The sequence below is a fragment of the Harpia harpyja genome, chromosome 2 (genome assembly GCF_026419915.1).
Source record: "Harpia harpyja isolate bHarHar1 chromosome 2, bHarHar1 primary haplotype, whole genome shotgun sequence".
NCBI classification, from domain to species: domain Eukaryota; kingdom Metazoa; phylum Chordata; class Aves; order Accipitriformes; family Accipitridae; genus Harpia; species Harpia harpyja.
Genome location: NC_068941.1, coordinates 17,284,443 through 17,297,867, shown reverse-complemented (window position 1 = coordinate 17,297,867; position 13,425 = coordinate 17,284,443).

Below are 13,425 nucleotides of genomic sequence, written 5' to 3'. Positions count from 1 at the left end.
GGAATCCAGCCTTCACCGCCAGTGCCGCCGACCCCTCTTCTCCTGAGAGCTGAAGTCAGCCAAGTGGAACCACAAGCCCTGCAAGACACTGACACTCACAAACCAGTCCTCCCACTCTTCTACCTCGACATTTCTCTCTTGTTTGCTGAATTTCCTTCTTGGCCCAGACAACTCCAGGCTAGACAAGTCTTTGCTGTGGCAAACCATCTAACCCCTTTGGGCATGGAGAAGACAAAATGTATTTCCTGGCTTCAGCTTGCAAACAGATGATTCTTCGTTGTACCAAAAATTCAGCTGTTGATTCTAAACATGTGACACTTCCAGCACATATGGGAGAAAGCGCCTGGGAACTGGGAATGCCATGTTTTGAATGGCTGAGCTGACCCTTCTTGGGAAGGCCCTTTGGGAGTCAGGTAATTTCGTGGGCCCATTCAAGTAGTCAGTCTGGCATGTCAGGCCTACTAGATGTTGATTTGTCAGCCAAACTTACTGCTATCTTTCTGCAAGAATCCTATGTTAGCCCTTAGAAAACATCTTCTCTCTTATAAGTTTGCAGCTCTCTGTATAAATAAAGAAGTTTGTAGAGATAAGGGTCAAACCATAAAATAAAATATTTCATTAAGTGCTAAGTGCTGAATTTTTAAGTGTTGCCCATTTCAAGGGCCAATTTAAACAAGACAGAATTAAGTTGATCTGTTTGCCTTCTTAACACTGCTTGCTATAGCATAATAAATCATGGGGCCATAAGCCAAGGAAGGCGACTGGAAGAATGTTTTGTTTAGACTACTACAATAGCCAATTCAACATCATGGTAGGAATGCAGTAGGTTAGGAGCAAGCTGAACTGGCAGACCTACCATAAGACTGATGAGTTACTGAAATGACTGAAGGGATTGAATTTACTCTTCAGATTTCCCCAAGCATCCCTACAATATCTAAAGATTTTAGAAGTGGATGTTATTTTATAAAGGAGGGTGAGGGGGAAAGAGATTATCCTTGTCTCTATTTTACTCTTTTTTTTTTTTCCCCTACATTTGTTCTGCATGGGTATTTACTTCATCATATTTCTAGTTTTACCACTAGCTAAGTGCTTTTTGAGAAGTCACTTCATTCTCCATACTACTGTTTTCTTTCTGTGAAATAGCAACAGCGCTTCCTTCTTTCTCTCTGGAGCCTTCAGCTCTCTAAAATCTCTAGAGAGCTCTCATTATATTTTGTTTTATTGGCAGCAGGACCAGCAACTTTAGAACTGCACAGACAACAAAGCAAATTTAGCTTATGAAAACACTTGTATCCAATTCAGTGAGAAACAAGCTCCAAGAAGCATTTTGCTGCAGGCCTAAGGAGGCTTGCGATTGGAGAGTTGTGATGAGAAAAGTACTGTCTTGTTGCACAGAGCAGTGCCCCCTTCTCCCAGAACCTGGCTACCTTTTTATCATGTCAGAAGGTCACTGTCATACTCTTTTCAAACTCTTTATTACTCTTTTGAAATGATTAATGTACTGTTCACAAAACTGAATTTTGTTCCTATTTCTCATATCCTTGAACCCAGCTGTTTCTTTTCCTGCCTTTGAGCTCCTCCTCTGAAAGCAAGAATTTGGAAAAAAATGTTTAGAATTATGCAAATTAAGTGAGGTTCATTAAAAAAATGTGAGTATTTGGTCATGGCTTGTAAAAACCCATATCCTAGTTCAAATAATCTTTGTCAAAAAGAAGGTTAGGGTGAAGAAGTTGTATCTGAAGTATTGAAGCATTTTGCAGATGAGGATTTACCAAGAGAAAGGATGAGGAAAGAATTTATTCTTTCATGTTTTACTACTGATTGCAAATAAGTATAAGCTTCTCCCAAGTTATGTCTTTATACCTGTACGCATTCATCACTGTCTATACTAATTCTATTTTAACTACTAACTGATGATGGTAGGTTTAGCTAAAATGAATATAAAAAGACTGCTAATATACACAAAACAGTTTTGAAGACCAAAGTAGTGTAGGTATAATCCTTAAAAATCTATTGTTTCTTTACTAGCGTATTACTGAGCATCTCAGCCAAACATACTGAGGTTTTTCTGGGGAAAAAATATCAGAAGTACTTAAGACTTTCAATAAGACTGAGATTCTGAAGAAAATAAAGGCCAGATCTTTAAAGATATTTGGTACTTTCCATTAATTCTAAGAATGTGGGCTGCGTTAATTTTTGAAACTGAGATTTAAAGAGAACCAAAAATTTTATCCGTGATGTCTGAATCTTTCTTTGAACTTTTGGGGCGTCATAGCAGAGCCATAGAAGAGAAAAACAGTGACTTTACAAATCTCTGGTGAAAAATCCACAATGTAATAAAAATGAACTAGAAAGTTCCTGTTGCATATTCTTACTGGTGATACTGCAGAAGATACCAGCCCAGTGGTAATTTTACTTTTCACTTAATTTAGGATATCTTGTAAAGTTCATTTTCAATAATCCCTACAAATGGAAAATAAAATAGTTATTGTGGTTAAAGATTTACTTACAGGTTAAAAAGTTGTTTTACAGGTATTTAAGGCTTTTTGTAAGTTTTTTTCATGTTTTGCTTTTTCATCACAGATTTAACCAATTTATACCTTTTCCATTTCACAGACTAATAAAAAAAAATAAAATCACATCTCAATTGTTTATCGTACTAAATGACACCTATAAACAATGTCACCAAGTACTGTCATGTAGTCCAATACCTAATATAGTCATGTTAGCATTTGTTGAGTAACATACACTTGTAATAACTTTTCTTATGATATGATTTTATGCTATTTATGTCTATGGAAACAATGGAACTGTGAGGAGTTTCATCCTTGGCTGAAAGCTTGAAATTATAACTGATCTCTTCAACATGTGATTAACTGTGTTTGTGAGGGTATGTGTGCTGATAGATGGCTGAGAAGGTCATAGCAGCAAAACATTGGGTATTCATTTTTATACTGCCTGAAATGCTTAAAAAAAACAAAACAGATTTTCATCGTGTTTTGAAGTATTGTTTACAAATTGGCTGTGATCTCTTCATTGTGGCTAAATTCAATGCTTTCTTGTTTGGTTTGTTTTTAGAAGGCTTTCTATACTGCAGTAATCATTATCCAACCTCCTAAAATGGTCCAGTGTTTTTCTTCTGTGCTCATGCATATACTTCTACCAGAAGAGCTGTGACATTTCAGTACAAAGCTGGACTAATAAGCAGCTTTTGGAATTATTAGACAAAGCACTACCACTGCAAGTGCTGAACCATTGAAATCGTGAATCAAATCAGCTTGCTCTGGGCCCTTTGAAATGAACAAGCACAGTGTTTCACCAGGTCTCCTAAGGAGTTTTCTGTATTTATCATAAATATTCATCCGTATCTTTTCAGCCTTTTGGATCTTTTCTAAGACGTGTTGTTTGAAGTGCTTTTAAAACATGTTTAGTATGCTAATATAAGATACTTAAATTAGGTTCAGACCCTGTTGTGCTGCTGCTCTACAAACCCACTGGAGGAGTGGTAGTCATTGCAAAGAAGAGCTCACAATTTAAATAGGTAGGTTTAAAAAGGTAGAATAAGATAAGAAGAAAAAAAAGTGTCTACATCGGGACAGTAATTCTGTCAATCTCCAGCAGACACAGCTGGGAACACAACTCAGGCCAGTACATGATCTAATATAAGCCCATGTGTTTCTGAATAATAAGAATTTGAAATTAAGAAAGAAAAACAGTTCTGCGAGACAAGTCTTGAATTAGTCTATTAGTTTGAGAGGAGATACATGGTTAGTTACATTTGGGCTATTCCTGTTTGTTTAAAGACTTTGTAGTATGACATCAGGCCATTTTTTGCAAGAGTGCAATGGCATAACATCATGTGCAAAGCAGTTCTGTTCTTCCTTTAGTGTTTGTTTAAGTACTTAGCTTTTTATTTAGCTTAGCAAGTGGTAGATTAACTTGTATCTAACCCTAGTCTTGACCTTATTTTGAAAACTATTGATTAGATAGTATTTGTGAACTTCACATATAACAATCTTAACTGTTTCTCTCTTTTTTTATTTCTTAAACATGTCATATTGAAATATGTGATGTGATGTTTTTCTTGATTTTGAGAGGCAAAAAGTTCAGTTGGTGGAGGTTAATATTTTCTCAAAGCCTGAAGTCACGGTAAATTTTTCTATCCTAGAATTATTGTCCTAGTCTTTTAACCTTTTGGTGTCTGTTAAAAATGCTTGGCTAACACCATTTATTTGTGGAAAAAGAAGGAGCATCCCCACATAAATTAAATTAATATCTTTGCTGCTTTGAGGGGCCTTCGAGAAATTTAAATTTGGTAACACATGTAGTACTTGTATACAATGCAAAGAAAACACCATATCCCTATTTTTCTTAGCTAGTGGATTCATATCACTTAGGAATACTTCATCCTAGGATAACCTTCTCCTTACGAGCTGCAGCTGAACTGAAATTGGCAGGGGCTGCTTCAGCTTGGAGTGGTAACTGCGCCCCACTGAAGAATTTAAAACACGAGACAAGCTGCACCTTTCTAACTGAGAGCTGGAATCTGGGCCACAGCGTGCAGAAAGAATTTTCATACTATGAAGGTCTCTAAATTTGTACATGGCAATAGGTAATGTTCATTTATGTCCTACAAGCTAGCACACTGGTGTAGACTCATAGGAGATCAGGCATATTGCAATCTGGAGTCTTACTTGGTGAGAGCAGATGTATTTTAACTCCAAAAGAAAGAGTAAATGTTGTGCGGGATCTTTACACAATGTCGACGATTCTGAGTTTGCAGTCTAAGATAGGCACCCCATCCAAACAGCATATCAAACTCTGATCCTGCTGTTGGCTAATCGTACTCTAGTAAATAAAAGAACTGGGACAAGTCAGACACAAATAATGGACTTTATTTCAGAACCCAGAAAATGGAACAGGGAAGGCATTGTTCAGGAAATAGTTACAAACAAAAGCAGGCATGGCTTATACAGAGGACAAACACATTTGTGTTTCTTATATTGAACTAATTATTTCTTAGGTAAAGAGTGTCTTATGGCTAAGATATGGAAGACCTGGAAGTTTTTGCTATTTACATGCCAATTGCTGAGGATGACTGTAATCTGCTTTAACTTGTACATCTAACTTTTGGTAAATGGTCTCTTTGTTCTCATAAATCCACACAGTTTGTGCATTTTGTACATCTTATTCCCTTATTTTTCATTATCTTGTGGTTTTCCCATTTACCACCCATGACTTCTGCAATTCAACAATTTTTGGCATGTCAGGTTAATATAAATAATTTGTAGAGTTTTTAATTGATTCCTGCTTCTACTGCAGCTGCAGCTGGTTTTAAGCTGTACTTACATACTTTTGGTTTACCTGAGTATTAATGTATGTGTGATGGGTTAACCCTGGCTGGACGCCAGGTGCCCACCAGAGCCGTTCTATCACTCCCCCTCCTTCTCAGCTGGACAGGGGAGAGAAAATATAACAAAGAGCTCGTGGGTCGAGATAAGGATAGGAGAGATCACTCACCAATTACCGTCACGGGCAAAACAGACTCAGTTTGGGGAAAATTATCTTGTTTTATTACAAATCAACCGGAGTAGGGTAATGAGAAATAAAATCAAATCTCAGAACACCTTCCCTCCACCCCTCCCTTCTTCCCGGGCACAACTTCACTCCTGGATTCTCTACCAACCCCCCAGCGGCACAGGGGGACGGGGATGGGGTTTACGGTCAGTTCATCACACGTTATTTTCTGCCGCTTCATCCTCCTCAGGGGGAGGACTCATCACACTCTTCCCCTGCTCCAGCGTGGGGTCCCACCCACGGGAGACAGTCCTCCATGAACTTCTCCAACGTGGGTCCTTCCCACGGGCTGCAGTTCTTCACGAACTGCTCGAGCATGGGTCCTTTCCACGGTGTGCAGTCCTTCAGGCACTGACTGCTCCCAGCGTGGGCCCCCCACGGGGTCACAAGTCCTGCCAGAAAACCTGCTCCGTGGGCTCCTCTCTCCACAGATCCGCAGGTCCTGCCAGGAGCCCGCTCCAGCGCGGGGTTCCCACGGGGTCACAGCCTCCTTCGGGAACTCACCTGCTCCGGCGTGGGGTCCTCCACAGGCTGCAGGTGGATATCTGCTCCACCGTGGACCTCCATGGACTGCAGGGGGACAGCCTGCCTCACCATGGTCTTCCCCACGGGCTGCAGGGGAATCTCTGCTCCGGCGCCTGGAGCACCTCCTCCCCCTCCTTCTTCACTGACCTTGGTGTCCGCAGGGTTGTTTCTCTTACATGTTCTCACTCCTCTCTCCGGCTGCCGAATACCTCCGTCCCAACTTTTTTTTCCTTCTTAAAAATGTTATCACAGAGGCGTTACCACTATCACTGATTGGCTCGGCCTTGGCTGGCGGCGGGTCCGTCTTAGAGCCAGCTGGTATGGGCTCTCTCTCGAACACAGGGGAAGCTTCCAGCAGCTTCTTACAGAAGCCACCCCTGTAACCCCCCCCCGCTACCAAAACCTTGCCACACAAAACCAATACAGTATGGCTATCCCAATCACAGCTGTGACAACCATGATTGTGCCGAAGAGTAACACCTTTACCCCTCCTCATTAAAATCTTTGGTTTGGCTTAACTTCATAAGATGTTAAAGATAATATGTCTTTTATTTTTGTTTGTCTTTTGGTTTTGAACTTCAGTTTGCTGAAGAGGACTTTCATTTTAAATGAAAGAGGACATTCCTGGGTATGCATTTGATTTCAAGAGCTGTGGTGTTTGTGGACAGAATTTTATAAATCTTGATGGAAACATGAGAGTTGGCAGCTCTGATTACAGGTAAAAAGTATTTCTGAAAGACTCTCTGAAGTAAAGAACCAAATGCTGGTTAGCTGTGTTTCCACTGCCTCTACTTTTCTGTTGCTTTTCCGGTATTGTCTAGACACTTACTGGCAGGAACATGCATAGGACAAATAAACTGGAAGTTCAGTGAATTATTGTGGAAAATGAATTTGGAATTCATCAATAACTAGTATTTCTATGAGAAACCTGACTGTAAGTGTTAGTCACTTAATAAGTAAATCATAACACTACCGTGTGGTTTGCATTCAATCTAACCAATGTAGCACAAATTTGAAAACCTCTTATTTAGTTGTTGACAAATTATAAATCAAAAGTTGGTAGACATAATTGTGAAAGTAATTGTTATAGAACTAAGAAAATCAATAATGGTTTATGCTACTCACAGGACAAAAAGCTGCATTTGCTGTATCAATTACTGTATGACATTTGCTATTCTCTAGTATAAAAGTATTTTAAAAAAAAACCACTTAAAACAAAAACTTCTATGTCTAATTGCCATGTTTACTTAATTAACATTAACAAAGCTGGAAAAATGCATAAGCTAGAGTTGATTTGTGTATTCATGGGGATATTTTCTGTTGATTCCCAATAATGATTTGATAATAGGAAGTGGAATTCTCCCTGCTGCCATAAGGGATGACCAGGTTTTACCTTAATTTCATTTTAGGCCTGTTTCCTTTCACATCAGCCATGAACATGGACTCTGCACCTTTTATTCGCTTCTCTTGTTTGCATCCTACCTGCTTGTCCAGACCCCAGAACTAATTTGTTTGGCTGCATTTCTGCCACCTACTCACATTGTTCTTTGGCTATTGTGGTCCTTTCTTTGGTTTTATGCTTTTAGATGTTGACTAGAAATCGATTCATTATTGATTTCATTAACCTTGCTCTTAAAGTATGACGTGCACCTTGACATAGGAGAAAGTGCAGGCACAAAGGTGTTTGGTAGAATAAATCAGAAGGTATTTCTAGGATGGGGTACAAATACTGAAGTTTGTGAGTCTTCATGAATATGCAGTCTCATAAAGCACATTAAATTACACCAAACAGTGCCAAATTGGAGAACACAATAAATGTTTTTTTTTTTTTGTCCTGATGTAAGAATGATGTCAAAATGATTTGATATTGCTCTGATGAAAAAAAGAAAAGAAGCAGGAGAAGCTGGTGTAACATGACTCCTTCCAGATGGTGGAGTCATGGTGTAGCAAATTTTATTTCTGTATAATAGTATGTGATTTTTACCTTTGAAATTTTCATTAAAATCCAGCCGCATAATCAGTTTGTCACGAACCTTGAAGTCTTTCTAACTTATTCATTCTAACTGAGTGATATATCTGCTCATAAGTTTCTGAGAGAGATTTTTGCCTGATACTTTCTATGCCTGGCCTCAGCTACAATGTCCAGTCTTCAGAAAAATTTGTCCAAATTATGCTCAGCTGTTTTGAAGTTAGAGTGAGGCAAAGTTGTAGGCTTCATGTACTCCAAATGACACTTCCGTGCTTTCGTAACTCACGCAGCTGTTGTTATAAATCTTGAAGTAGGATCGTTTCATCGTTCTCAAACTGGAGTGAAAAACAAGCTGAAATTCAGAAACATGGGTTCATTATTTTAAAAGTTGACATTTGCAAATACACAATAGCATGTCCTTTTTTTTCTGGTTAACAGAATAATTTAACATCTTACACATCAACAAATTGCGTATTAATTAAGACCATCTGAGGTATACAGACGAATTCAAGTAGAGATTTGTCAAGACTTCAATTCAACATTCTTAAACTCTGTGCTTTAACTTAGGGTATGTTAACTGAAAATGTGTTATTCAAAGGACAGTTTATTTTAAAAATCACGTGCTTGCTTTTATTTTTTTTTTTTAAACCAAATATCTTTCTTATGTGTGAGAACTCAAGAAAACTAGATGCAATAAAGGGGACTAACTCAGTGACATTCAAACACAGTGTAGATATTCTTATTCAGAAATAAAATAGCTTCATTTACTTTATCATAATTGACTTCCACAATTAATTAGGATAAACACATATGTGCCGTGCAGTTTAATGTGATTCTACTAATCCATTTTAGAGGTTTATTGAGATTATTTTCCAGAGTATATATATACAAAAATATCTTCATTTGAAAGAAATTAGATAACTATATGGAGCAATTAACCTTTTTTGCACTTTCATTGTTTTGTCTATGTGGTAACGTGAAGTTTAATTTGTATCTCTGCTTCTGAGTATAGCCCTATCAATTTTCTTCGTAGTGTGAATCTTACCAGTATCAGCAGAGGAAAACGTTTCTAAAACTACAAAAATGAGAAAAGAGCCCAAGTATATACTTTACCAAAAAAAAGTGTCTTATATTTTGTTATAGGTAGAATTTACATTGCTTGTGTGTGCTTAGGCTTTATTGCTCAAATAGTTTAGAAGCACTAAGATATTTTGTGTGTTTTTTCTATTTTTCTTAGAAGTTAGAGAACATAGTTTTTTAAACGACTGTTTTTACAAGATAGAGCCAACAGATGAAAACCCTGGAATCAGGGCAGTCTATCAGTAAAGGTTTCTGTCACCCACCACTATATGAACATATAAATAGTTTATATATTCACTTTCACTAAAAAATCTGAGCCTTGGCTACTTTTAGATACTCAATAATAAAAATAACATGAAATTTGGTAATATCAATTTTCCTCTTTTCCATCTAGCAGGGAGACACTGTAATATTTGGAATCCCCCTTGAGTCTATGGTTTGACACTTTGCTTGGCTTTAATGTTTTGTTAAGGGTACCTTTAATATTACTATTATATTAATATTTAATATTACTATATATTGTGCAGACTTACGCTGCCTTAAACCTGAAAGCAAGCGAAGTCATTAATCGAATAGCTATTTAAAGGGAAATAAATTTGCTCCATTAGTTTAGAATATGCACTTTACGCATAATCCAATTAAGGAACACCTCTCTGGGCACAGGAAACAGCGTGATGCTATCTAGCTGGAATTCTCAATCATACTTACGATCATCACATAATAACATTAAGGAACTTGGCTCCAAGCCAGAAGTTTCAGCCCAGTAAGATTATATAACTGAAGCAAAGACCAGTAATAGCATCTCTCCACACCTCTTTTAAAATGGACTGTATTTTGGTTTATTTTTCTTTCATAAAAATGCTTTACAGTAATTTTGCTTTCATACCTTCTGTGCCACTCTGTAAGCATGGCCATAATACATGTCAGTCTTCTGCTGTGAAAAATTAAAATCTAAGATAGATAAGGTGTTTTATAAGAAGTATATTTTTCCTTTTAAGTTGTTTACCACCATCGCTAGGAAAAACAATATCATTATGGAGGCAGCTGCAGGAAAAGCTAACACCAAGATAGCATCGATCACTCTCTTATGTTTGGGAATACTCTGGGTGAAAAAGAGCTGTTTGATACTTGTCTAATAAGAAAGTAAGCAGCGTTGAGACCGGCCAAAGTGCTATTTACAGTTCTCAAGGAAATTTGGGAGGTACGTTAAAAAAAGAAGTCCAGAGTTTAGCCAGGTGCTGGGGCTGGGTCTGCACTGGAGCTGAGAGGGCTGGGAGCTGGAGCCTTCTCCAGACCCAAGGACGACAGCCTTGACTGAGTTCATCTAGTATGCATGGCACATTGCTGCTGTGTGACTGTGACTTTTAATGACTCGGAAACCACCTCATCACTGGAGGAAGGAATATGCTGGAGTTTGCCTTCACTCAGCTTGACAAGGTGATGGGAGGGATAGACACTTGTCAGTTGTATCAAATTTGGCAAGACAAGCACCAATGTCACCTTGAGAAAAATGTAACTCAGCTGACATTCAATGTGTATGCGTACACTACATGCTGCAACATAGCCTAATTTCATGTGATATATGCAAATACACTCTATTTTGCCTTTTTCTATTTCCATGGTGCTCTCTCAGAGCTGTATCTTGACTGATTAAAAGCAATGTGCAGTTTCTTCTCAGTTCCTGGTTTAAATAAGCAATGAAGGTGAATTCTGTGTGTGGTGGTGTACAACTTCTTCTGAATGTTGCCTGTTTAAGTAGGTAACTGGAGAATTCTCTGACATGTTGTTCAGGTTAGTTAAAAAAACCCCAACAAAATAAGAACCCTGAATGCTGTCAGCCAACAGCTTTTGTGATGTTTTAGAATTTGGCTTATATTCTCACAGCCAGCCAGCCAGCCAGCCTTGATTCAAAGCATTATAATTAAATATCAAGGGATTATCTGTCCTTGTAAGCACGTTAGTAACAACTGCACCCCTGGTGTCTACTACTTCTTTGGTAGTATCGCAGCAAGGATCATGGTGCTTTTATGTTAAATATGATTCTGTTAAAAGGTTCCTGGTACGTGAAAGCTGAACTAACCAGTGCTAATAGTCACAGCCTTCATTGGTGCAAGAGAACTTGAACAAGACTGATCATTTATCCAACCTTCTTGCGCTCCTGCTTAGCATTTCCTAGAAAAAAGTGGACGCAAAATTCACTCACTTAAGAAATAAAAGGGATGTATAAAACAGGTCCAGCTCAAAACTGGGCCCTACCTGAGCAGTGAAGTTAAAATGCAGTGTTTGCTTCATTTTACAGTACTAATTGTATTTGAAATATTTTTGCCAATTTTATTCTTTGGGGGGGGTGTAATTTATTTGTCACTAAAATTGTCAGTTTATTTTTTATGTTCCCAGCACTTGCTTCTTTACTTTGGTGTTTTAAGTCAAAATCTATATTAATAGAGATGTGCTGATCACTTGTAGCCCTCATTGAAAGAAACTGCAGTTGGCACGTGTTTGATACCTGCCTGATACCTACCTCAGTTTGAGCAAGAAAGAGGTGAACAGCTACTGGGGTTCATGGGTTAAAACTCTTGGAAGGAAAAGCATGGCTAAGTTGCCAGTTTTACAGGGCATAAACTGTTTCTCTTACTTGCCTTCATCTGACTCCTGCAGACTGAGCATATCTGTCAAATGCTGCTCTTGGCCTCTGAGAAATCTTCTGCTTCTGACCTGTTTTCCTAAGGGAGTTGCAACTGTTAGTGCTTGTGCTTTGGCAGCCTATGATCAGAATATTTTAATTGCCTCCTAACAGCTTGAAAATGTGACTGACTAGAGATGCCCCTCATCTTTGCTTGGCCTCCTTCTTCTGGAAGACGGTCTGAGTATTTTTGAGGTGTACTGAAAGTGACAGCCCCGATACTGCAAAGCTCTATATTTTGCTCAGTTGCTAAGGGCTATCCAAAGATGAATTGGAGTATAGAAATTCCCATTTGGAGATGCTATTGAGAAGTAAAAATTAAAAGAAGAATTCTGTTCTTCTTTAATACTGCTGTATCAGTTTGAATCTGGGCAGGGAAGTAGTGCATAGTAAGCCAAGGCGTGAATTTATACAGCACAAGCAACCCTGTCGGAATTTGTTGTCTGGATATTTGTATCCAGTGATTTTACAAATTAGATTACTACAGCCATTCAGAAACTGGAATTTTTTACTCAGTGGGAGAAAAACTACAATGTATTTAGAATGACTGTGACAATTCTCATCCTTGCCTAGTAAACCTTAATTTGAAAGTCACCATCAACATTGCCATTTACCTGTTGTGGTTGCATGTCAAGCAATTCTGACAGGAGAAGTCATTATAGTTGGCAGCCAGTTAATTAGTTTACAGGTTTTTAGGCATTGGGTGTTTATTTAATAAGAATGGTATGAGAAAGTTCTATGGTAGTGGAGGCTGTTTTGTCATCTAGGAAACATTTCAAAAGCTACAGGCTGCACCAGGGGTGGAGAGGTCTTTATTACGCTGCTGCTGTCTAGCCAAACTTGAAAACGAGACATATTTGCTCACAGGACTGGAGTTTATCATGCAGAAAGAGTAATTAAATTTGAATTGTGTCAGCCAACTACCCTAAATGAAGAGAAGTCAATGAATGTTGCTCCAAGGAGAAAGAAGGAAATGATTAGTTATAATTATATTCAGTGTCCAAGAGAAATGCTTCACACCCCTTGAATCTGTTGCAAATGGAGGAAAAAAACCTAAACAAAGTACCCTCAATACTTCTCTTAATGTTTAAAATTTCTTGAGTTCATGAGTCCCTATGGAAATTAGAGGAAAACAGATACTGCTGTAGTATACTGTTCTAAGGATTGATGGATGGACTGTTTGGTAGATGAGAAATTGGTTGGATGGTCGCATCCAGTGGGTAGTGGTCAACAGCTCAATGTCCAGATGGAGATCAGTGATGAGTGGTGTCCCTCAGGTGTCCATACTGGGAGAAGTACTGTCCCAATACTTCATCAGTGACATAGTGCGATCAAGTGCACCCTCAGCAAATTTGCAGATGACACCACCCTGAGTGGTGTGGTTGACACACCTGAGGGACAGGATGCCATCCAGAGGGACCTGGACAAACTTGAGAAGTGGGCCCACGTGAACCTCATGAGGTTCAACAAGTGCAAGGTCCTGCACCTGGAATGGGGCAACCCCACGTATCAATACAGGCTGGGGAATGAAAGGATTGAGAGCAGCCCTGTGGAGATGGAGTTGGGGCTACTGGTGGATGAAAAGCTGGAC